This window comes from Canis aureus, chromosome 28, assembly GCF_053574225.1.
Source record: "Canis aureus isolate CA01 chromosome 28, VMU_Caureus_v.1.0, whole genome shotgun sequence".
Lineage (NCBI taxonomy): Eukaryota > Metazoa > Chordata > Mammalia > Carnivora > Canidae > Canis > Canis aureus.
This window is the reverse complement of record NC_135638.1, coordinates 25595620-25619405: the sequence shown is the minus strand read 5'-3', so window position 1 is coordinate 25619405 and position 23786 is coordinate 25595620. Positions and strand designations below refer to the sequence as shown.

The window sequence follows — 23786 nt, the reverse complement described above, 5'->3', positions numbered from 1 at the left end:
TGATTCAATATATGCATATACTGCTAAATGATTGCCATATCTCTAGTTAACACCCATCACCACACATAGGTATGTTTTTCTTGTTATAGAAATTTTAAGATATACTCTCTTAGCAACTTTCAAGTATACAATACAGCACTATTTTTTTTTCTTTTTTTTTTTTTTTTTTTTACAATACAGCACTATTAGCTATAGTCACCATACTGGACATTATATCCCATGACTTATTTTATAATTAGAAGCTTATACCTTTTGACCACCTTTACTCATTGTACACCTACCAACTGCTTCTGACAGCCACAAATCTGTTCTCTTAACTGAGTTCATTTTGTTTTGTTTTACATTCCATATATAAGTAAGATCATATAGTCTTTGTCATTTCTTGTCTGACTTAATTCACTTAGCATAATGGCCTCAAAGCCCATCCATATTGTCCACTCAAACTTCTTTGCCATGTAATGTAACATATTTACAGGTTCCGGGGACTAGGATGTGGATATCTTTCTGAGGTACATCTTTCTGAGTAAGTAGGTACATTACAATGAATTTATCTTCCTTAATCTTCACAACAACCTTATGAAGTAGGAGCTACTTTTATGAATAAGAAAACTGAGGCTGAAGAGTTAGTAGGAAATGTGCTTGGGTCCAGAGCTGGTAAGCAGCAGTGAAATTCAAACCCAGAGCTATTTTCCCTTAAGCCATGTACTTAATCACTATACCATACTGAAATTTGTTCAAATGCTATTTTTCTATTTTTTTTAATTAAAAAAAATTTAAGATTTTATTTGAGTAGGGGAAGGCCAAAGGGAGAGAATCTTAAGCAGACTCTGCACTAAAAATGGAGCCTGACCCGGGGCCTCATCCCACCACCACAAGATCATGACCTAAGCTGAAATACAGTTAGACATTTAACTGACTGAGCCACCCAGGTGCCCTTCTTTCTATTTTCTATGTAAATGATTATTATAGTGAAAATTGGATTTTTTTTTGGGGGGGGGGGGAGTGGGTTAGCCCAAGGAGTATATATGTATCAGTTAAAATTCAAATAAAGATATTGTCTCTATATTTTTCAAAATTGAATTTTATATTATCTCAGACTTTTGCAACTGACTTTTCCTACCATGCTCCAAATTGTTAGTACCACTTGTTTTTAAAAAGTCAAACAGATATAGTTTCCTCCAAAGACTGTGAACTATGATTGCTTATTAGCATAGTTTAAACGTAGTTTATGTGATTCAGCCTCTTGCCTTGAATACCTCACATCACCAATTTTTTTTCTATTTAGGGAAATGTTATGAGATTAATTTCTCATAAAATTTCTCAGAGTTTCTCCTAAACTCTGTTAGGAGTTTAATTTCTATAATCTTAACTTCTAGCAGCTTTCTCTTCTGTTTTTCATGATTGTTCTCTAATGCAAATAACTAGCAATTAAAAGTAATTTATCTCAGTCATGAGTTGAAATTATAAGTAATGAGATAAAATTTTAAAGAGGTGGTTGAGGCCAAATAGCATGCTTGTAAAACTTTCAAACAGTATGGTATCAGGCTTGAAGAAACACAGCAGGCAAAAGTGCTAAAATAGTTAAAAAGACAATTGTACTGAGGGATGCATTCAATAGTGAAAGAATTCCACATGGCATAAGGAAAAAATTAGTGTGTTTTTTTCATTTTCTGTCAAGGATATGAAATTCCCTTGAAAGCACAATGCATTGTTTGTACATTGAACCTTCCGACTGTCTTAACACGGTGCTTCGAAGAGGAAATGTTTGTTGAATCAGTGATATTTATATTTACATATGATTGCATAAAAAGCACCTTGCAGATATCTAGAAGAGAAAATAAGCTATAAATAGTTTATTTAAACTACATAAAAACTAAGTGGGTGTTCGAATGACCAGTTTCAAATTCAAATCCCAGTCCACAGCAAATCATGATCTATGCCAAGGACGAGGAGTGGAGATCGAGGCAGAAGCTGAGAAATAGGTGATTCCATGAACATTAGCTGTGGGAACAGTTCTTTATTATATGCTTCATAAGTGATTTAAACTACTCTGTGGGTGGGGATTTAATTTTTAATTTCTACCTCTCTGAGCCTAGCACAGCACCTGGCATACACTGGGTACTCAACAAATAGTTACTGAATGAAGAATAAAGAGAACAAAAGGCATTAAATTCTCAGATGACACCAAATCAGCATGGACACACATATAAATTACATATTGTGATCTCCTATACTAATATATTGCACACGTTGTAGAACAGAAACCCCAAATTTTAAAGCATGATATAATATACTTTAAATAATTTTCGGACATTTTATTAATAGTATAAAAGCCTTTTTGCTTCCATTTGATGCTTTATTACTTGGAACTTTTGTAAAATCTTGGTTTAATATCTTCTGATACAGTGATTTGAAGATCTGGTTTGAAGATCTGGTTTGAAGTTTAGCTTATTCTGATATTATATTTTAATAGCTGTCATAGCTGAAAAAGATACTTCAAAAATATTTAGATTTAAATTGAAGAAATACATTCTTGTTCCTTCTTCAGTCTCATCAACCAGTTCTGCAAAGGTTTTTGTTGAAGTCTTACTAGGAAATTTGCATTTTCTCTGCTATCAATCAGCAATTCTTGCAAACTAATTTAAAGGCATTGCATTTTAATTAGTTTAAGGCCCACTGAAATTATTTGAAAATATTTAAAGAAATTGAAAATTGTGTTTCCAAAATCTTTAAGTATGTATATATGAAAGTTTTTTTAAAATTTTTATTTATTTATTCATGAGAGACACAGAGAGATAGAGAGAGAGGCAGAGACACAGGCAGAGGGAGAAGCAGGCTCCATACAAGGAGCCCAACGTGGGACTCGATCCCGGGTCTCCAGGACCAGGCCCTGGGCTGAAGGCGGTGCTAAACCGCTGAGCCACCCGGGCTGCCCATATATGAAAGTTTTAAAAGGACACACACACACGTTTTCTCACAATGAAATTACACACAGGTAAGAAATATTTCTAAACATCATTTTCAAACATTCCCTCCATAGTATTTCTTTCAAAAACACATGTATACTTAAAGAGAAGGTGGATGGAGTTACTTCCTCATTCAATGGTAAAACTTTCCCTTAAAAGGAAAATACTAGTCACAGAAAAGGTAGGGAAATCTCGATCCTTTGTATTTTTAAGAGGAATTGTGTCATTCATCTTGATATTTATTCTTTTAAGTAGTAATAATAGCTAATGCTTATGTAGTGCTTATTTTGGTGGTAGATTTTTATATATATTAGCTCACATCATCCTCAAAACAGCTTGATGCAGTAGATACCATTATGCTCTCCAATTTACAGATGAGAAAACTAAACCTCAGAGATGTTGAATAATTTGCCCAGGATTACTTGGCTGGTGATGGTAGAATTATGGTCAGACCCAAAAGTGTGTATGCAGAAGCAATGCTTTTAACTAAGTATCCTGAATACTTCAGTGGAAGATAAAGAGTTTCTATGATTAATCTCCATCTCAGTACAAAGTATTATATAGATCCTATTGAAAGGATTTGTTTTGGGGCACCTGGGTGGCTCAGTGGTTGAGTGGCTGCCTTTGGCTCAGGTGGTTATCCCGGGGTCCTGGGATTGAATCCTGCATCAGGCTTCCCGCAGGGCGCCTGCTTCTCCCTCTGCCTGTGTCTCGGCCTCTCTGTGTGTGTCTCTTGAATAAATAAATAAAATTTTTTTAAAAAGTTTACTTCTTTCTTTTTAGATAAAACAAATAGACTTTGGAGTATTTTCTTCCTGAACTGTATTAGATTGTCTTGAGCACTCTTAGGATGTATGCCCTCCATGTTTTTTGACTTAACAAATACGATGAAATTCAAAATCATCCAGGAGAAGAACAGTTTTGATAAAAATAGGGATAATCAAAACAACCTCTCAAATATAATGCAAGAAAACATAAGTAGGCCAAAAGAGTATTTCAAGTTCACATTTTAAAATCTGAAAATGACGAAATGTAATTTTAAATATGAGAATAATTCTAAGTTACAGTATAGGAGTGTGAATTGAAGAGCTGTGAGAGAATGCTCTCACTGTACTAAGGACTTACCTGATCCTTTATAGAGTTCCATGTCTCATACTGGGCATCTCATCTAAAGAAGAATGTGAAGAATTTGGAAAGAATTCATATGAGAGTCATAAAACATTAAAAACAAGAGAGGCGTGAAAAAAAGTTAAAAGAATTGTAGTTGTTTATTCTAGAAAACCTGAAGAATTTAAGGGTCTTCCAGTATATGAAGAGTTATAATCCCTTAAAGTCTATTTAAGTCTTTGACACATCTGGTTGAGCCAGACACAGATGCCTTTGAGAATTAGTTGCAGAAATAACAGCAACACACTTTTTTAAGCCAGAGGCTATTAAGCCTTTGCATTTGAAATAGGCTCAATCATTAATTGTACATAATTAACAGTAAGTAACTGAGTCACCAAATGACTAGTGTTTAAGAAAAGCTATTATTTACTACTGATAAGCAACTAAAATAATTGTTATCTTCAAAGTCCACCTAGTAGGTTTGAGCTCAAAGGCCTAATATGATTCTCTGAGGAATGTAGTAACTGCTGACACAACTTATGTAAGTACGTTATGGTCAACCATTAACAGACGTAGTTTATGTATGTAACAGACTATCCAAACAAAAGTCAGGAAAAAAAAAAAAAAGAAATGAGAGAGAAAAAAGAGTGATTTGTATTTTGTTCTTGATACTCATAATAACTAGATTGGAAGAAAATGAGTTTTCCTTAATCTCCTTAGTAGAGAAGGATAATAGTTTTACTTCAGATAATTAATGTTCTTAGCAAGATTCAAAGTAATTTCTAGAAACTTTTTATCAAAAAGCTGTGCCAGCAATTTAAGAGTTCTATCTCTTAACACTTCCCCTTGGTTTTTCTCAGGAGTCTAATATAGAAAGTGAAAAAGTCCTGTGATCTAAAAGTCTTTTATATATGACCCTAATGTAGTCTTGCTTTAAAATAGTTTTCTTGGGATCCTTGGGTGGCTCAGTGGTTTAGTGCCTGCCTTCGGCTCAGGGCATGATCCTGGAGACCCGAGTCCCACATCAGGCTCCCTGCATGGAGCCTGCTTCTCCCTCTGCCTGTGTCTCTGCCTCTCTCTCTCTCTCTCTCTCATGAATAAATAAATAAAATCTTAAAAAAAAAAAAGTTTTCTTTGTTACAAAACACACTTGGGGGCAGCCCCAGTGGCGCAGCGGTTTAGCGCCGCCTGCAGCCTGGGGTGTGATCCTGGAGACCCTGGATCTAGTCCCATGTCGGGCTCCCTGCATGGAGCCTGCTTCTCCCTCTGCCTGTGCCTCTGTCCCTTTGTCTGTCTCTATGAATAAATAAATAAAATCTTAAAAAAAAAAAAAAAAAACACACTTGGATTTCAAGCACCTCAGTTTTGAGTTTGAACATGGCTAATTTGGCCCAACAAAGATGTTGAGCTTTGGGTCATTCCCACCCCCAACACACAAAATGAGTACACTCTGAACCATTTTCTAGATGAAGGAAAACAAGTTAATTTGGCTCTGTGCCAAGGCAGTATAAACCAGTATCAATTTCAGCTCCTATGAATATCTGAGTTTTTCTAACTATACCTTGGGTGGCTTTGTGTTTTACTAAATTGATTTGCTCACAAAATTCAATAAATTGGTCACTTTAATTCTTATATTCTTACCTATATTACAGCAGGCTATTCAGGTTAACTATTTCCTGAGCCAATTCATGGCTTGGACTATCCCTAAACTACCTTCCCAAGAAGGGAAGGTAGTCTTCTTTTTTTGAAGTTGTGGGATGCTACAATTGGTATACCAAAGGATAAACATAGCAGGAAACTATAGCAACAGCTCCTGGTGTCTGACTCACTTAAGGAGATGAGTTTGTAGTAGAATGAATGAAAAGGTGCTATAAAATCAATACAAATAATACAAATTAAAAACATCTTTGCTTTTGTAATCATGTGGTTGGTAACACTGTTCTTACTTCTCTGATCTTCTCGATTTATTTGCTGTAAAACAAGTATTTTCACAAATGCTGGCCTCCACTTCTGTTACCAACTAACTTATAAATAGAAGCCATTCAGGTCCCATAGCTGTTATTTTATCAAATTATCTCCCTATGGAAAGTGAGATTTCTTATATTATTAACACTCCTCAACTCTTCCAAAGTTACAGTGAAAGAAATAAAAATAATAGAGGACTTGAGGGGCAACTAGGTGGCTCAATCAATTAAGTGTCTGCCTTGGGCTCAGGTCATGATCCCAAAGTCCAGGGATAGAGCCCTCTATCAAGCCCTCGATGGAGTCCCTGGATGTATTCTTCCAATCAAGCCCGTGATTGAGCCCCCAGATGGAGCCTGCATTAGGCTCTTTGCTCAGCAGGGAACCTGCTTCTCCCTTTCCCCCTGCCTGTCACTCTGCCTACTTGTGCTTTCTCTCTCTGTCAAATAAATAAATAAAATCTTTAAAAAAAAATAATAGAGGACTTTGTTATGATATAAAAAGGGAAAAGTTTTTCCATTGGGAAAAGTAGGTGAAAATCAGGCACTTATCTTATTGGAATATGTTACCTAAAAAAATATGTATTTTGTCAGGTGGTTGTTTTTATTTTTAATGCTTAGACCAACAGTTTACAGTATTGCCAGTCTAATTTTCTAAAGTTCTGAACTTAACTATATCTTAGTATTTCTACTATAATTTTTTCTTGTTATTTTTAGGACCTCTACAAAAAAAAAACAAAACAAATGCCAATACAAAACTCTAAAATTTGACCATTCTTTATACTAGTAGAAAAGGAATATAAAGCACTGGCATTTTTATATTCGTGTTAGAGCTAATAATAATGATGATGACAATAGCAATCAATTGATATTATGTCCCAGACATTCTACCAAGTTCATTTGATCCTCCTAGCAATTTCATGAGATAAGCACTATTATTACTTCTGTTTCACTGAAGAGAGAAAAGTACTATTATCCTATGTTACTGGTGAAACCAATACTCAGAGAGGTAAAATAATTTGGCCAAAGTAGAAAGTAGCAGAGCCAGAATTTGAGTCTGTCCAATTCCAAAGTTTATCCTCATAATCTCTACATTATAGATAAAATAGTTGAACAGAATATTTGCCCTATCTGCATGAATAGAGTCCTATTTCCAAACAAAATATTGGAACCCATAGTCTAAACAAAAAACTTTGTTTTTAAATTTTATTTATATGAAACCTTTTATAAAAGCATAAATATCAGCTAAACATTTAGCTGAACATTCAACAACTTTTCTTTTACAATTTTACAATAAATTGGAAACATAATGGAACATGGAGATATGATCTATATCTATAGGTTAATATGATTAATCAAAGTGATCAGCCTTAAAGTGTGACTTTAAAATTAATTTTAAGTGAAAAAGCCCTTTAATATAAGTTGGTGAGTATATTTATTTACAACCTCTAGTATTCTGGAAACTCAAGCTAGTAAATGGCAGCTCTCAGATTATAAATGCAAAATACCCAATTTATCAGTTGGATGTGGCTCACCCATCTTCTTGTCTTAAAATTTTGTGGGAGGTGGTGTGTATGCATGTATGTACGTGCGTGTTCTTCATAGCAGGAAGACAGATTTATTCTGGATATTAATGGCTCCCAGATGTTTGTTTTTTAAGAAGAAGGAAGGAAGGAAAGAAGGAATGAGGGAGGGAGGGTGGGAGGGAAGGAAGGAAGGAAATTGAAATGTGATAGCCAAGTATGTATGTATCTCTAACACCAGAATGATGTCACTACGTTGGAGTTTTTTTTTTTTTTTAAGATTTTATTTATTTATTCTTGAGAGGCACAGAGACATAGAGACAGAGACATAGGCAGAGGGTGAGGCAGGCTCCATGCGGGGAGCCCGACGTGGGACTCGATCCTGCATCTCCAGGACCACACCCTGGGCGGAAGGCAGGCGCTAAACCGCTGAGCCACCCAGGCGTCCCCTCATTTGGAGTTATTGACACAAAACTTCCTTTTGTCTGAGAAATTTTTCAGCACTGTCAATATGGTTTTAATTATGAGACTGATCACTTGTTGATTTTGTTACAAGGGAAGAAATTCTGTAGCTTCTCTGTGCCTCATTGTGTGGATCACAGTGAAAACACACAGAGGACCCTTGCAATGCGTTGATTTGTATCTACTGTATTTTACATCCATTTCTGTATGCTACTGAAAAATCATTGTTTACAAAGTCCTGCAGGATTATTATGTTTTGAAGTATAAAAATGTTGGATTCACAATTCATTTTAAGAAGGAGAAGGCCTTACTGCGCTAATGGACATTACAAATGAATATGCTTACCTTTACCTGTGGGTTAAATTTGTGAGTATTATTTTAAAACATAAGGAAATGTCCCCCGAATTTAGAGAAGCCACACATAAATGCTGGCTCTTCTAATTTCCTTGGGAAGTTTATTTGTTCATAGATTTATGGCATAGTCCCTGGAATCATATAATCTGAAGTATAGATCATTGCCTCAAAATCTAAAACAGGATATATGCATAGTAATCTTTATATAGTTGCTTGAGTGGATCTTCTAGTGGTTTATCTGATACAACTTAAACTCCAGTAGTGTTGCGGAGCAAACGACACCCCCACTCTGCTTCAAAATCCTAACTACTTTATTCCACGCCCACTGAATCATGCAAATCTTAGTTTTCCACTCACCTTCTTTACCTCTCTTTATCTTATTTGGGGAAAAAAAAAAAAAAAAAAAAAGGAGGCCAGTAAAATGCAACTTCTATATTTAAAGAATCAGAAACTGTCAAGTGTGACCTCAGCTGACTCGGAGATGAATGGGAACGCAAAACAAACAAACAAACAAACAAAAAGTAGCTCTGGAAAATGCGTGGAAAGGAAATTTCCCTGTCCCTAGGATCCGCCAGTTTCTGAACTATCAACACAAAAGCCAAAACGTTACTGATGGAAAAAAAAAAAAAAAGGCAGAAAACTTCCAATAACGCTAAATGAAGCACAGTCACTGTGCTTTCACACTACCTGATCTGGGTGCTTATTTCGCTACTTCCCTGCGTTTCCGATCTACAGCCCGCGGCAGGCCCACCAGGCCCCCGCCGGGCGCTCCTCACTCGGCGGGGTCGGGCGGTCCTGCCCGCCGCCGACCCGGGTCGGCTCCCCCGGGCGCGCCGGCTCCGCGGCTCCGCGGCTCCCGGGCAGCAATCGCTCGCAGCCGAGCGGCAGGAAACCTCGAGGAGCCCCAGCCTCCAGGCAGGATCCAGCGGCGGCCCCTGAACTTCGCGCACACGGCGAAGCGGCCGCCAGACCGCGCGCGGTGGCCGGGCTCCGCGGGGACGACAGCGAGCGGCTCCGGGCGGCGCGGCCGCGGCGGGCCCGAGCTGCAGCCCCAGCGGGGCGCGGGCGCCCTCCCGGCTCCCGCCCGCCGCCCGGCTCTCCCGGGCCGCCCGGCACACTGCGGGAGGAGCCGCGGGCCGCCGTGACGCGTCAGGGAGGAAACGGCGGCGCCCGGCGGCCCTACGGGGAAGGAGGCAACGCGAGTGCGCTCGGCCCGGCGCCCGTAGCGCCGGGAGGCAGCACCGCCGAGCGGGGTAGGTGCGGGGCCGCCGCGACCGGGGCGGGTGGGCCGGCCGCAGGGGCCGCGCGCGTCCGGGCCGCTGGGGAGCCCCCCGGGCGGGAGAGACGGGGCGGAGCGGGGCGAGCGCCGCCCGGGCCTCGACTGCCGCCTCGCCTCCCAGCAAACGTGACTTTCCCGGGTCTTTTCGCGGCTCCCCTGACCCCTCAGCCCCAAAAGCTCCGAGGAAAGGGAGAAGCAACCCCCCCCGCCCAGCCCCCCGACTCTTAGAGTTTGCGGTCTGGGTTTCCTCGAGGTGAATCCAGATTCTGCTTTTTTTGATTCCTAAACGCTCGAGCCGTGTGGGTGGACGGACCGAGTTAACCCGTGCGCGGCTGCGCGGCGTCGCGGGGCGTCCGGAGGGTGGGCGACCCCCCACCCCCACCCGCTGAGGTGGGAAGAGGCGGGTGCGTCACCTGGAGGATCGGGGCCGGAGGAGGCCCCGGGAGTGGACGCGCGGCGGTCATTAACCTGCTGTCAGCGGGCCGGACTAGGAGACCAAGGCGTTAGGACCCTCAGGTTCCTCAGGTTCCTCAGGTTCTCCGGGATTTAAACCCTTTCCGTCTCTTGTGAGGTGACTCCGGCTCTCTTGCTTCCCACAGCTTTAGTATTGACACGTACCCTTTAGAGTGGTTTGAGATTTTTAGATTTGTCATCTTTAGTGGTGGTTAGCTGGGAGAATGGAAAAGAGAATTCATCCCCTGAGACTTCAACTCTTTCATCATTTAATTTTGCACAGTGACTTCTGAACTGTGAGTTAGGATTTTGGTCCTGCGCAAAAGACGAGTATAGTTGAGACGCAGGCACGCTTGAAATGCGGGAAAGCACATGGGGCCCCGTAATTCCCACATCTTTATTGAAAATACTAGACTGTTGTGTGTTTGGATTCTCTCTTTTGTCTCTAGGTTGAGGACTTACCCAGCCAATCTGGGAAGTGACTTATTTATTTAACAAACACTTAAGCGGCTCTTACTACGTGCTTGGGCTCCTTCTTAGTGTTTGTAAATATTAACTCAAGTTGTTAACTCAAAATATTAAATTATAGCGGTTCTAGCAGTGAAGAGGTTGTGTACACTTCAGTTCCCCAAATGTCATTGCAAGAGCTAGAAACATTAGAGGAAGTTTCAGGCATATTTTAGGACTGGGTGTGCCTTCTGGCGCACTTGGCCACCACTCCTGTAAGACAAGCCGCCACCCCTTCACTCCCTGGGGGAAGGGAGTCTGGAGCTACAGGAATGAGATCTCTTCCTTGCAGATCACCAGATCCCCAGCATCGTTTATAAGATAGTCTTTCTCATCCACCCTAGTACCCATCTTAGGTAACTCTGGAGAGACCAGAACTTCCCCTTTTTTCAATGGCCACTACATGGAGCCTAATTTTGCTTTTAAAAGGAGCTTTGTTCCTAATATGTGGGACAGTTGATGAATCCATAGTTTAGTGAAATGTACTAAAAAATAGACTGTTTTTGTTTGTACACATCAACATAACAAAATAATGCTTTGTGATTTTGGTGCCATTTGCTGTTGGTAATGTTGAGTCCATCCTCAACCTGGTAGATGTCTAATTTGTGATTTGCAGATACACAGAGAGAATATTTTTCCAGAATAAAGTAGCTTCTTCAAATGAGTTCTTGGCCTGATGGCCAGATTGGTAGAGACCCAAAATGATGAATCATGGTTCTTATCATTATGCTGGTTATCAAAATCTGCATGTCATACTAGCTTTCTCTTTCTAGCTTTTTCTATCTCCCATTTAAATTTCCAGAAAGATGATTAAATGAAGCTATAAGCCTTATTTAACAAGATTATGAAGTGTCTCCTGGAAGCAGGAAGGCTCACTTTTCCTCTGATACAATTTTTGGTACAACAGATAGTGGCATTCTTGAATTCAGTTCAGTGAAATGACAACACTTTGATGGTTTACAGAGTGCTTCCAAGTATATGTGGGAAGTTGGCAGCCATTTTTTATTCCTCTCTTTAGAGATGAGGAAACTGAGGCATAGAAATGTTAAAATGCCTTAGCCAGGATTGTAAGCTGGTGGGGGAGAGAGCTTAAAAAGAGAGCAGGTGTGTGGACAGTGCCTGGCATGTGCCAGCCTGTAATAAACATTGTGGAATGAATGACTCCCAGACTTCAGATTTCTTGGTCTTTCCAAACATTATGCTTCTCAAATACCATATTGATTTATGCCTAAGAGATTTTCCGGCCTATACCAATGTCCCTGTTATTTCAAACAGTATGTGATAAAACAAACATCTTTTCTATAAAAGAGAGGAGAGTGCCTTTTAGACTCATTTCTTAGGACTTAACAACTCTGGTTTTGGAAAAAGCAAAAAGATTGGTTGTTTTGTTTTCTTCTCAAACATCCTTTTTTCCTCTGATTTGAAGACAGTTTAGATTGGACATATGGTTTCATTGTTTGTGTTGACAACTTCCTTATCTCTCCCTGCTCATTGAAGGTCATTTTTAAAAAATATTTTATTTATTTATTCATGAGAGACAGAGAGAGACAGACAGACAGGCAGAGGGAGAAGCAGGCTTCATGCAAGGAGCCTGATATGGGACTTGATCCTGGATCCCTGGATCAGCCCTGAGCCAAAGGCAGGCGCTCAACTGCTGAACCACCCAGGTGTCCCTGAAGGTCATTTTTAAGGACTACAAATCACTGTAGGTTTTCAATGTCAGTGAACTCAATTAAGCTACTTAGATTTATGATCAGGTTCAAACACAATGATTATAGGTATTGTCTTTTTTTGAAGCATCTGGCACTTCTACTGCTGTGTTTTTTGAGATGTTGTAAGTACTTTAGCATAAAGTATCTTTTTAAAAATTTTTATTTATTTAAATAATAATCACCAGGGGGCTGGAGCTCACAACCTCAAGATCAAGAGCCCCATGCTTTCCAACTGAGCCAGCCAGGTGCTCCTAACGGGTCTTTTTATAACAAAAAACAAAAAACCCTCAACTATTTATATCCTTTGAGCATAATCTCTGTATCCTAAAGTATGTGACCTGCAGATGGTTAACCTTCAATTAGAGAGGAAAATATGGCCATTACCAGCAGGGAGGAATTGAGAAGGATATGGAAAAAAGAGAGATGGGGTGGCCTCTCCCATGAGGGATATTAGGTGGTAAGAAGCCCTTAATGAAGCCAGACTGAGTCATCTGCCTGTCAACATTCTTCTGTGTGGGGGTGGAATAAAATACTTTTGAAACCTGCCTTGTTTCAGAAACCACTTTACCTTTTCGAATCCTCATATTTTCTCTCTTTTTTTAATTCATGTAAATTACTGACTAAACTGCTGATTCATGAAACGCAAATTATGTAACATGTTATTCCTGACAGAAACAGCTCCCACATTTTTTAAAGAGATTCAATGCTTCTGTTTTCCTCTTTACCTATCCCATTCCTCATGGTGACATCTTTGTTCTCATTTCACTTTTTTTCCCTATTTCATGGAGAAAAAGTAAATCTAAGAGGTGCTGATTCCACATCTTGTAGTTCATGTCAAAGTAATTTTAACTCAGTACTAACTTTGAGTGAATCGTCATTGCTGAGGAAGACGACGTGGAAATCAAATGTTGAAGGCTGAGCATCAATAAGTAACATTCTATTACCTGTCTGAAGCTGAGCCAGGGGGTTTTCAAAGGGAATTAGCGCAGTGTACAATATCCTTGTACAGTTTCCCAGGGCATCTCCTATTTCCCATAGGTCCTGAATACCTGTCTTGGTCCATCTCCTTGTAGACACTACTTCTTCTATTACTCAAAACTAAAATCTATTTTCCTTGGATGTGGGTGGTGGTGAGTGAAAGGAGGGTGAAGGGAATTGTTGTAGAGTAAGAGATTGATAATATGTAAGATGGAAGACAGGAGATGTGTGAGTGAAGTAAGTAAGCTCTCATGGTGGATTTGTACTTTGTGCACAGTACTGGCCTCCCTCAACAGGGCCATGAATATAGGGAAGACCTACATGGGATCAAAGAATGTTTGGCCGGGATTAAAGATATCTACTGCTGTGAGATTGGCAGGCAGAGCCCCTTTGTACTACCAAGGGTGGAAATATCGTTCCAGGTAGCAATTTCTTCAGGCCACGGTATGAGTTTAAAATGTAGAGGGCCAGTTCTGTGGCTTTTAACTTGAGAGTAGGAATGATTTGGCAGGCTTTTGGCTGCGTAAAGGCCTGGATTATGTACCTTTTTAAAGGCTGACATTTTTTGGAGAATGTCTATAGTGTTGAGATAATGTTTTTCCTCTTACTGTTTTGTGATTTAAAATAAATGACATTGTATTTACATTGTATATAGTAATGAATGTGATTCAGGTTAATTGCTTACATTCAGGTTCCTGATGTATTTGCTATATGCCAGTCAATGCCAAACTGTTTTTTTCCATAGGTAAAATAGCTTTCATATATAATATATTCATATATAAAATTGGACTCAGTGATGAACTAGCCATTCCACAGACAGCGGATGAAATGTCCTCAAGTATAGTGGGGCTTCACTAGGACTTGACTAATTGTTCACTTGAGTTAAAAAATGAGAAGGACCTTTATTACTCTAGTTATTTACCTCCCTGTTTTTATAATAAAAATAAAGTTTACTTAAAATGACCTGGTTTCCATCTCAGTGTCCACATACACAAACACACACAAAGGACTAAGTGTATAGACTATATAATCTAATGCACATGTATGTTATATATATGACTAGCTAAGACAGAATACAAGAATTCTATCATTCATTTCCCGAGAAAACACTATACATCATCTCTTCCCCCATTTTAATTTTATTGTTGTCTCTTATATTTTCTAAACATTATTATTTTTTTTAAAGATTTTATTTATTTATTCATGATAGACACAGAGAGAGAGAGAGAGGCAGAGACACAGGCAGAGGGAGAAGCAGGCTCCATGCAGGGAGCCTGATGCGGGATTTGATCCCAGGTCTCCAGGATCATGCCCTGGGCCAAAGGCAGGCACTAAACCACTGAGCCACCCAGGGATCCCTAAACATTATTTTTAATTACAAAGGTACGCATGCCCTTAAATTCAAGCAACTGAGAAGCATATTAAATAAAAAATGAGTACTCTCCACTCTAATCTTACCCACAAAGATAATTCACCCTCCATTTTTATATCCTTCTAGACTTTTCCCTATGTTTAAATAAATTTGTATATCTATATAGGTATACGTACGTACATCAGGTTTTTTCAAATGGGAATCATTCTACACAATATGTTCTTTTGTTTCATATTTAACACCTTATCATGTACAGCTATAGATCTATATAAATTTTGACATCTACATAGTGATCTATTTCATAGCTAATAACATCCATTTTCTAGCTCCATTACTTATATGTTCCTTCTCTTGTATTAATATATATTTAAAAAATATTTAAATCACCAAAGTAATGCATCTTTTTTTTCAAGAAAAATTTAAAGAACAGGAGAAAAGAATCACCAATAAACCTACCATCCCTTAATAGTCGCTAGTAGTACTTTAGAGTACATTTTCCTAAACTTCTGTGTGTATATATCTGTATTTTCAATGCCATTTTAAAAATTTCTCTTACACAGGCTTGCTTTGTTGGTTAGAGAATCATGTTTATGTAGCCAAACAACGTCATAGATTCCATGCATGTTTGAACCAGTTATTTTATAGTTTCCTGGCCACCTGCCATACCCTAAACCTGGATAACACTCATGAAATTTATACTACTGCTCATCAAGGGGATGAGGTGAGGGTACGTGGGTGGACTGACAAATCCATCCAAATCAGCATAAATCCTCTTAAAAAAAAAAGATTTTATTTATTTATGAGAGATACAGGGAGAGAGAGAGAGAGGCAGAGACACAGGCAGAGGGAGAAGCAGGCTCCATTCAGGGAGCCTGACGTAGGACTCGATCCCAGGTCTCCCTGGGCCAAAGGCAGCACTAGACCGCTGAGCCACCTGGGCTGCCCAAATCAGCATAAATCCTCTTAATGGAGGTTGGTCAATACTTGTATTTTAAGTACATCTAAAATACAAGATGTTTAAGAACAGAGGTGATGGAATATTTTCATATAATTCTGATCACTACAGGAGAAGCCAAAGTAATGGACTTGAACCAAGGAAAAGTGTTAAATTCAGTTAAAAATTAGAAGAGCTGAACTTTAGATGTTTTGAAATAGTCTCCTAATGATAAGCACATGGCTTGGAGTGCTTAGTTTAACACAAAGTCTCAGCAATAGTAGGATAGATGACCTTGAAGTTCCTTGTGATCCTCTTCTATTATAGGCTGTCTCAGAGTTAGTAATACCTGACTTAGTATAATTTCATGCATATAACTCCCTAGGTGCATACTAACTCCACCAGTCTTTCCAGACAGCACCTGTCCAGGCTAACATGTCTCCACCCAATGAGCATGTGCATAGCTATCACGCATGGTCCTCCTATGTTCTCTTGCCACCTTCCCCCCTTTCTGAAAGTTTAGAAGTCTTTTGATCTTTTGCTTTTTTTCCTTTTCTTCCAGCTTTTGCTCCAAGGAAATTTTTGTTCTTTCTCCATCCCACTCTCTTCATTTTGATCTTGAGCAAAAAAGATACTAATCATGGTGATACAGTTAAGAACAAGCCTTTAATAAGGGAAAGGAAAGCTTTTAGTTTGAGAGGGAAGGTAGACATTATAAAGAACTAGTGGTTTCAACCTTCAAAGCCCTTGAGAATACCCAGTAATTCCTTTCAAAATTTCCACAGAAGTCTCCACCCACCTCCTCTTCTGTAAATAAGCTGGTTTTCCTTAAGCGTTGACATGTATAATAAAATTTAAAATTGTTTACAACTGGGGGGGAACTCATGTCATTGCAATAGCATTGTTTTGTGCTACTCTTTCCCTGTTGAAGATGTTAACAATCTTATGGATTGAATTAGAATGTTTTGGTCAAACAGAATGGAATTAATCTAGAAGTCACTAAAGAAAGATATTTGAAACATGCTAAGATTTTTAATTCAGTTGTTGAGTCTTTATGTTTATATAATATTTTTCAATTGTGTATATTAAAATAATTTCATGATAAAAATTAAAAGCTTTAACTAGCACAAAAAAAAAAAAAAAAAAAAAAGAATGTTTTGGTCATAAAAACTTCTTCCAAATAAGACCACTCTTGCCTTCAGAAAATACATCTAGTTCTAGGTATCTGGTTTAGAAACAATTTCTTTAGTTTTAAGTAAGTTGAATAGTAAGAAGGCTATTTTAGATAAAAGGTTAGCAATCTTTGAGAAGTGGTATGTCAAGATTCCAACCCTTTTCTTTCCAGATTTTCATCAGCAGAGATATGCATTTGGTGAGAAGCATAGATCAGACTTTCATCCTTAGGAGTCAGAGAAGAAGTAATACTGGTTGCAAGAATGTTAGTTTGCCACTGGAGACTCTCTCAAGTCAGGCCCTGATAGCTATAGCTGACTTCAGCTCACCTGTTAAAGGTGCTTTGGCAAGACATTCTGAGGAGCTCCACACCAAGAGAATAGCTGCTTAAGCTAAACTGAGAGGAAAGGCCTTTTTTTTTTCCCATAAATATTAATGAAAAAGCTTTTGAAAAGACATTTTTATTCAGCTTTCAAACATGATTTTAAAACTGATGTTGGCTTAAATATGAAAGTTTGTTATCATTCACTTGTTTGAACTGGGTTAGTAAACATTCAGAAATTAAGACTTTGCTATAATTTTTTAAAATGGCTCTTATTTTGTAGTTTTTTGTGCACAGTTCACATTTAATCCATTCTGACCTAAGTAGCTCTCTTTTCTGATTGATCTTCTGTTACCTCCTACCCTCTCTTCTCTTGAATATCTGGTTAAGTTTTTTGTTACCTGTGAGGGAGTGATTTCTTTTTAATTAATGAAAGATAAGACACTCATGCATGTTTTAGCAGAGAACATTTTTTTAAAGAGATTTATAAGACTATGCTCCCTTTTCTCCTTGAATTTTGTTTCCTCCTTGGGGTTTCCTTTATTTTTGATTCCCACTGACATTAGCTTCATTTATGTTTCACCACTTAAAAGTCCACTCATGTGTGAATGAAAGTTCCCGGCCTGTTGAATTTATTTGTTGCTTTCATTGGACACTTAGGATTAAAAATTTGCTTTTGAAATGCAGAATGGTATTTATAAATTGCTACTTTGGTGTAGAAAAACAAGGAAAGAAAAAGGATATATTTTTGCTGTGCTTGTCTAAGACTCTAGAAGGCTACTTAGAAATTAACAGTGTTTATCTATTTGGGATTGGGTGGTGAGAGCTGAGTGGGTAGGGACAGGAATGGGAAACATACTTTTCTCTGTCTCTTTTTTATTCTTTTGGTTTGAATCATGTCAATATGTTAAAAGTCATTGTAAAAATCATTTTTAAAATTGTGTCTATTAATTTCCTGACTTATAGAAAATAACTCTATTTTCCCTTTTCCATATATCTTAAGGAATGTTGGTTTTTTTTTTTTTTTACAATAACACAGCTTTATATATTTTGTTTTTAAAATGTTTTTATTTTAATTTCAGTTAGCATTAGTGTTCTACTAGTTTCAGGTGTACAAGATAGTGATTCAACAATTCTATACATGACCCAGTGCTCATCGTGATACCAATACTCTTTAATCTCCGTCACCTCCTTAACCCATCCCCTCACCCACCTCCCCTCTGGTAACCATCAGTTTCTTCTCTGTAATTGAGTCTGTTTCTTGATTTGTCTCCCTCTCAAAAGTTGTTGCTTTAAATCTTTTTAAAAGAATCCTTATGTAGTCTAGTCTCAAAGGACTAGCAGTATTTTGTGGGCATCTTGACCTGTTCTGCTCTCTCAAGTGAGATTCAGGATGAAGCTTTCTCTTAGGAAATTCTGATACTGCAAATACAGTCAAACCTTAAGTTCTTGCTGGCTTATTTGATGAATCATTTTACTGAAGCTGTCTGCAATATTCTGCCAACAGGAAACTCAGTTGTTTCCCAATAAAACTGTCATACAGTACCAGCATAATTAGTGCAAAGTTAGTTGATTTTCCCCCCATGGTATCTTGTATCTTATCATCATGGTTATAATTTACCTGCTTAAGATTATATGAGTTTGATACTTGTGGAAAATAAAGGTTCATTTACTTTTAGTATTTGGGTAATTCTGTCCTTTTTAGTACACACAAAGCCAAACAGTTTCTTCATCAAGGATTTTTGTAGTTTTTGTCATTTGTGACTTGTACTTTAGTTTGTGGAGAGCAAAGAGAAAGAAACTAATATTTGTTGGGTATCTACCATGTGCTAGGTGCTTTAAGACCCTATTTTTTTTATTACTATTATTATTATTATTATTATTAACGATTTGAGAGTATGTGAGCATGCACACACATGTGCAGGAGCAAGGGGAGGGGCTGAGAGAGAGGGGGACAAGCAGACCCTGTGCTAAACAGGGAGCCTGACATTGTGTAACCCTATCCCAGGACCCTGAGATCATGACCTGAGCTGAGATCAAGAGTCAGACGTTTAACCGACTGAGCCACCCAGGTGTCCCAAGACATTATTTTAAATCCTTTTTTTAAAATTTATTTATTTATTCATGATAGAGAGAGAGAGAGAAAGAGAGGCAGAGACACAGGCAGAGGGAGAAGCAGGCTCCATGCCGGGAGCCCGACATGGGACTCCGTCCCGGGACTCCAGGATCACGCCAAACTGCTGAGCCACCCAGGGATCCCCCAAGACATTATTTTATTAAATGTTCAGAAGAACTCTGGGGAGTAGAGTAGTTTTATTTTACAGATGAGCAGATTGGGGCTCAGTGAGGTTTTGAAGGGAGCTATACGTAGGCAACACAGGGCAGAGCTGATCTGAACACTTCTACCTGGACTTACCAGGAGGTCTCCTGTGCCTTTGAGGAGAGGGTAAAGGCTGACTCAGCTTAAACCCCTCATAGGCAGGATTGATTTACAGATAACTCAGATTGCCATCTGCTGTTGAGGTAGTGGTTAAATGAGTTTGAAGACTGGATTTTCAGTTTACCTTATTAGTCTGAGATTACGTTGCTGGTGCCAGACCTTAAGAAGAAAGCTGACTGAAAATGTTTTAAATATCATATATTTCTTGCTTAATAGAAAAGGGCTTAAAAGTCTAAATTTAATTACTGAATGGGTTAAATTCTGCACTTACAGGTTGTGAATGTCTTATATTGGTATCTGCTGGGGTATCAAACTCCTACTATTAGCAACTAATACCCAGCGAACTTTGCCAACTCTAACAAACGCTGTTGTCTAAAATCGTTTAAAGATGATAATAAGCACCGCTTACATAAATTTGAAGATAGAGCCAGCCATCAGCAAGTACAGTCTGTCACTGTGCTGATCTTTGATGGATGCTAGCTAATGTGGATATATCTGTGTCTTGGCAGTTACTGTGATAAACTGTTTAAACAAGTAAGAATGAAAGAACATTTTATGTCTCATTTTATATTACTCCATTATCTAATGTATTTATGTTCTGGGCAAAGATGGTAAGAAAGATATGAGGAAATTCAAGTGATTAGAAAAGCATAAAAAGAAGTAAAAGGCCACAGATAGTGAATGAAGAGGACAGCATAAACCCACCCACACATACTCAGGAGTCTGTTACACTTAATATTAAAAAAAAAAAAAACTAAAACAGCTTTATATTCTTTTCCCATTGAATTATCTTGACATCCATGTAAAAAATCAATTGACCATAAATCTGCTATATTTCTATACTCTCATTTTTATATTTTTTTTATTTTTTATTTTTTTTAATTTTTTTTAAAAATTTATTTATGATAGTCACAGAGAGAGAGAGAGAGAGAGGCAGAGACACAGGCAGAGGGAGAAGCAGGCTCCATGCACCGGGAGCCTGACGTGGGATTCGATCCCAGGTCTCCAGGATCGTGCCCTGGGCCAAAGGCAGGCGCTAAACCGCTGCGCCACCCAGGGATCCCTATACTCTCATTTTTATTCTAATACCAGTGCCACACTGTCTTATTTAGATTACTGTGCCTTTGTACTAAGTTCTAAAATCAGAAAGTATGAGTCCTCCAACTTTGTTCTTTTTCAAGATTGCACTGACTATTTTAGGGCCATTGCATTTGAATTTTAGAATCTGCTTCTCAGTTTATGAAAAAATGGCAACTGGGATTTTGATAGGGATCACATTGAATCTGTAGATCAGTTGGAGAGTATTACCATCTTAATGATATTTTGCATTCAGATCCATGAATGTGGGTTGTTTTACATTTATTAAGATCTCTTATAATTTTTCAACAATGTTTTGTAGTTCTCAGTGTGTAAGTTCTCTTGTGCTTCTTTTGTTAAAATTTATTCCTAAATATTTTATTCTTTTCGATACTGTTGTCAATGGAATTGTTTTCTTAATTCATTTTTTTTCATTTCTTAATTCATTTTGTTTGCTTATTGCTACTGTATAGAAATAAAATTGATTTTTTTATTAAGGTATAACTGACATACTGTTTTATTAGTACAATTGATTTTTAAATATTGACCTTGTATTTTTAATCTTGCTGAATTTATTTATTAAATAGGTTTTTGGTGGACTCATTAGGATTTTCTATATACAAGATCATATTATCTGCACATAGAGATAGTTTTACTTCTTCCTTGTCAATCCAAATGCTTTTTATAATTTTTTTCTTGCCTAATTGCTCTGGCTAGAACCTCCAGTACAATGTTGAATGCAAGTGCAAAAAGCTGATAATCCTTGTCTTATTCCTGATAACAGGGGAAGAGTGTTTAGTCTTTCATTATTTTATTTTATTTTTTTTAATTTTTATTTATTTATGATAGTAACAGAGAGAGAGAGAGAGAGGCAGAGACATAGGCAGAGGGAGAAGCAGGCTCCATGCACCGAGAGCCCAACGTGGGATTCGATCCCGGGTCTCCAGGATTGCGCTCCAGGCCAAAGGCAGGCGCTAAACCACTGCGACACTCAGGGTTCCCAGTCTTTCATTATTATATGTGATATTAACTGTGGGGTTTTTGTAGATGCCCTTTATTAGCTTGAGGAAATTCTCTTCTTAGTTTGCTATGATTTTATCATTAGGAGTGTTAGAGTTTTCAAGTGCCTTTTCTGCTGCTATTGAGATGATTGTGTGTAGTTTCTGTCCTTTATTTTGTTAATTTTGTAATAAAAATTAAACAATTTAATTTTGTTAATACAATAATACATTTGACTGGTTTTTAGCTGTTAATTGAACTTTACATTCCTGGGATGAATCACATTTGGTCACAGTATATAATCCTTTCTATATGTTGCTGGATTTGGTTTGCTGGTATTTTGTTGAGGATTTTTGTACTGCTATTGATCTGTAATTTTCTTGTGATATCTTTATTTGGTTTTGGTATCAGGGTAATACTGGCTTCCTTGAATGAGTTCTTTCCTCTTCTTTTTCTTTAGAAGAGTGAGATTTTATGGAAGATTAATGCTAATTCTTTTTTAAACTTTTGGTAGAATTCACCAGTGAAACCATCTGGATCTTGACTTTTATTTGTGGGAAATTTTTTTTTGTTACTAATTCAATCTCTTATTATATATCTGTTTCAATAGTTTCTGTTTCTTTAGTTTGTTTTGTTAGCTTTTTGTTCTACAAATTTGTCCATTTCATCTAGGTCATCTAATTTGTTGGTGGACAGCTGTTCATAGTATTCTCTTAAAATTCTTTTTACTTCTGTGAGATTGATAGTGATATTCCCATTCATCCCTTATTTTATTTTTATTTTCTTAAGATTTTAAAAATTAATTAATTAATTAATTAATTAACTAATTTGACAGAACACAAGCAAGGGGAGCATCAGGCAGAGGGGAGAGGGAGAAGCAGGCTCCCTGCAGGGAGCCTAATTTGGAGCAAGATCCCAAGACCCTGGGATCATGACCTGGGTTGAAGGCAAATGCTCAACCAACTGAGCCACCCAGGCACCCCCATTCCTTATTTTAGTAATGAGTCTTCTCTCTTCTTGATCAGTATGGCCACAGGTTTGTCATTAATTTTTTTTTTTTCAAAGAACCGACTTTTGGTTTTCTCTATTGTTTTTCGGTTCTCTATTTCATTGATTTCTAGTCTAATCATGATTACTTCCTTCCTTTTACTTTGCTTTGAGTTTAGCTTGCTCTTCTTTTTCTAGTCTGTTAAGGTGGAAGGTTAGGTTGTTGTTGACTTCAGATCTTTTTTAATGTAGGCATTCACAGTTACAAAATACCCTCCAAACACTATAGTAGCTGAATTCTAGAAGGTTTGGTTTGTTGTGTTTTCGTTTTTATTATCTGAAAGTATTTTCTAATTTCCCTTGTGATTTCTTCTTTGACTCCTTGGTTATGTAATAATGTGATCTTCTGCTAGATGTTACCCTTAATACTTTGAAGGCATTATTTTAATGTTTCATATAAGTATATTAATATAAATATGAAACCTTACTATCAAGATAAAGACTCTAATGTGACCTTGGGCTATTTAAAAAAAATTAAATTGAAAAATTATTTACTTTCATTACTTTTTAATGCTAAAATTTAAATGTAACTTAAGTTCAGTTATATTTTCTCAGGTCCATGATTCTTTTGTGTCTATGTGATAGGATTTACTAATAAAGCGCACTTAAATATTTTTTTCAAACAGTATCGACACTCATTTCATCTCAAATAAATCAACAGTTTTACTTGATCAACTTACCTGTTAGGAATTAAGGGTTTACTTGCTAACATGTGGTGGAGGTGACAGCTCCAAAAAATGTAACAGCACCATATCTTCACACTATTCAAAAGTAGTTGAATTTTCTTATTTTTCATTTTCAGTGGTAACATTATTTTATCTGTACCTACAAGAATTCTATGAAATACACATTTCAAAATTTGTAGTAGTAGAAAGTGGTAGAAATTCAGTTAATAGAGGCAATTTAAAATGTACCAATATATGAATACCAGTAAATTTATTTCCTCAACTAGAAATACTTGGACATTTTAGTGCCATGTGTTTGTGAAGACTGTAATTTTACTTTGCCTTGCAGCACATATAGAAATTATAATGATTTAAAAAATAAACTATTGTTTTGAAATTATAAAAAAGCAAATACCCATATGTTAGTGTTTCTTTCTTTTAAACTGTAGTTAGAA

The 23786-nt window shown here is 37.6% G+C and overlaps 1 protein-coding gene across 3 annotated transcripts in view; it reads left to right on the top strand.

Moving 5' to 3' along the window:
• Nucleotides 1–23786, top strand: part of SGK3 (serum/glucocorticoid regulated kinase family member 3) — a 180820-nt gene that overhangs the window by 28658 nt on the left and 128376 nt on the right. The window contains exon 1 of one of the 3 annotated variants that reach the window (XM_077876726.1): nucleotides 9468–9626. The exons of 1 other annotated variant lie outside the window; for it this stretch is intronic. The gene's annotated coding sequence lies outside the window, so the exon portion shown is untranslated. Of the gene's footprint in view, nucleotides 1–9467; nucleotides 9627–23786 lie in introns of those variants that run through there. One more of the 3 variants, XM_077876733.1, reaches the window with a different exon arrangement.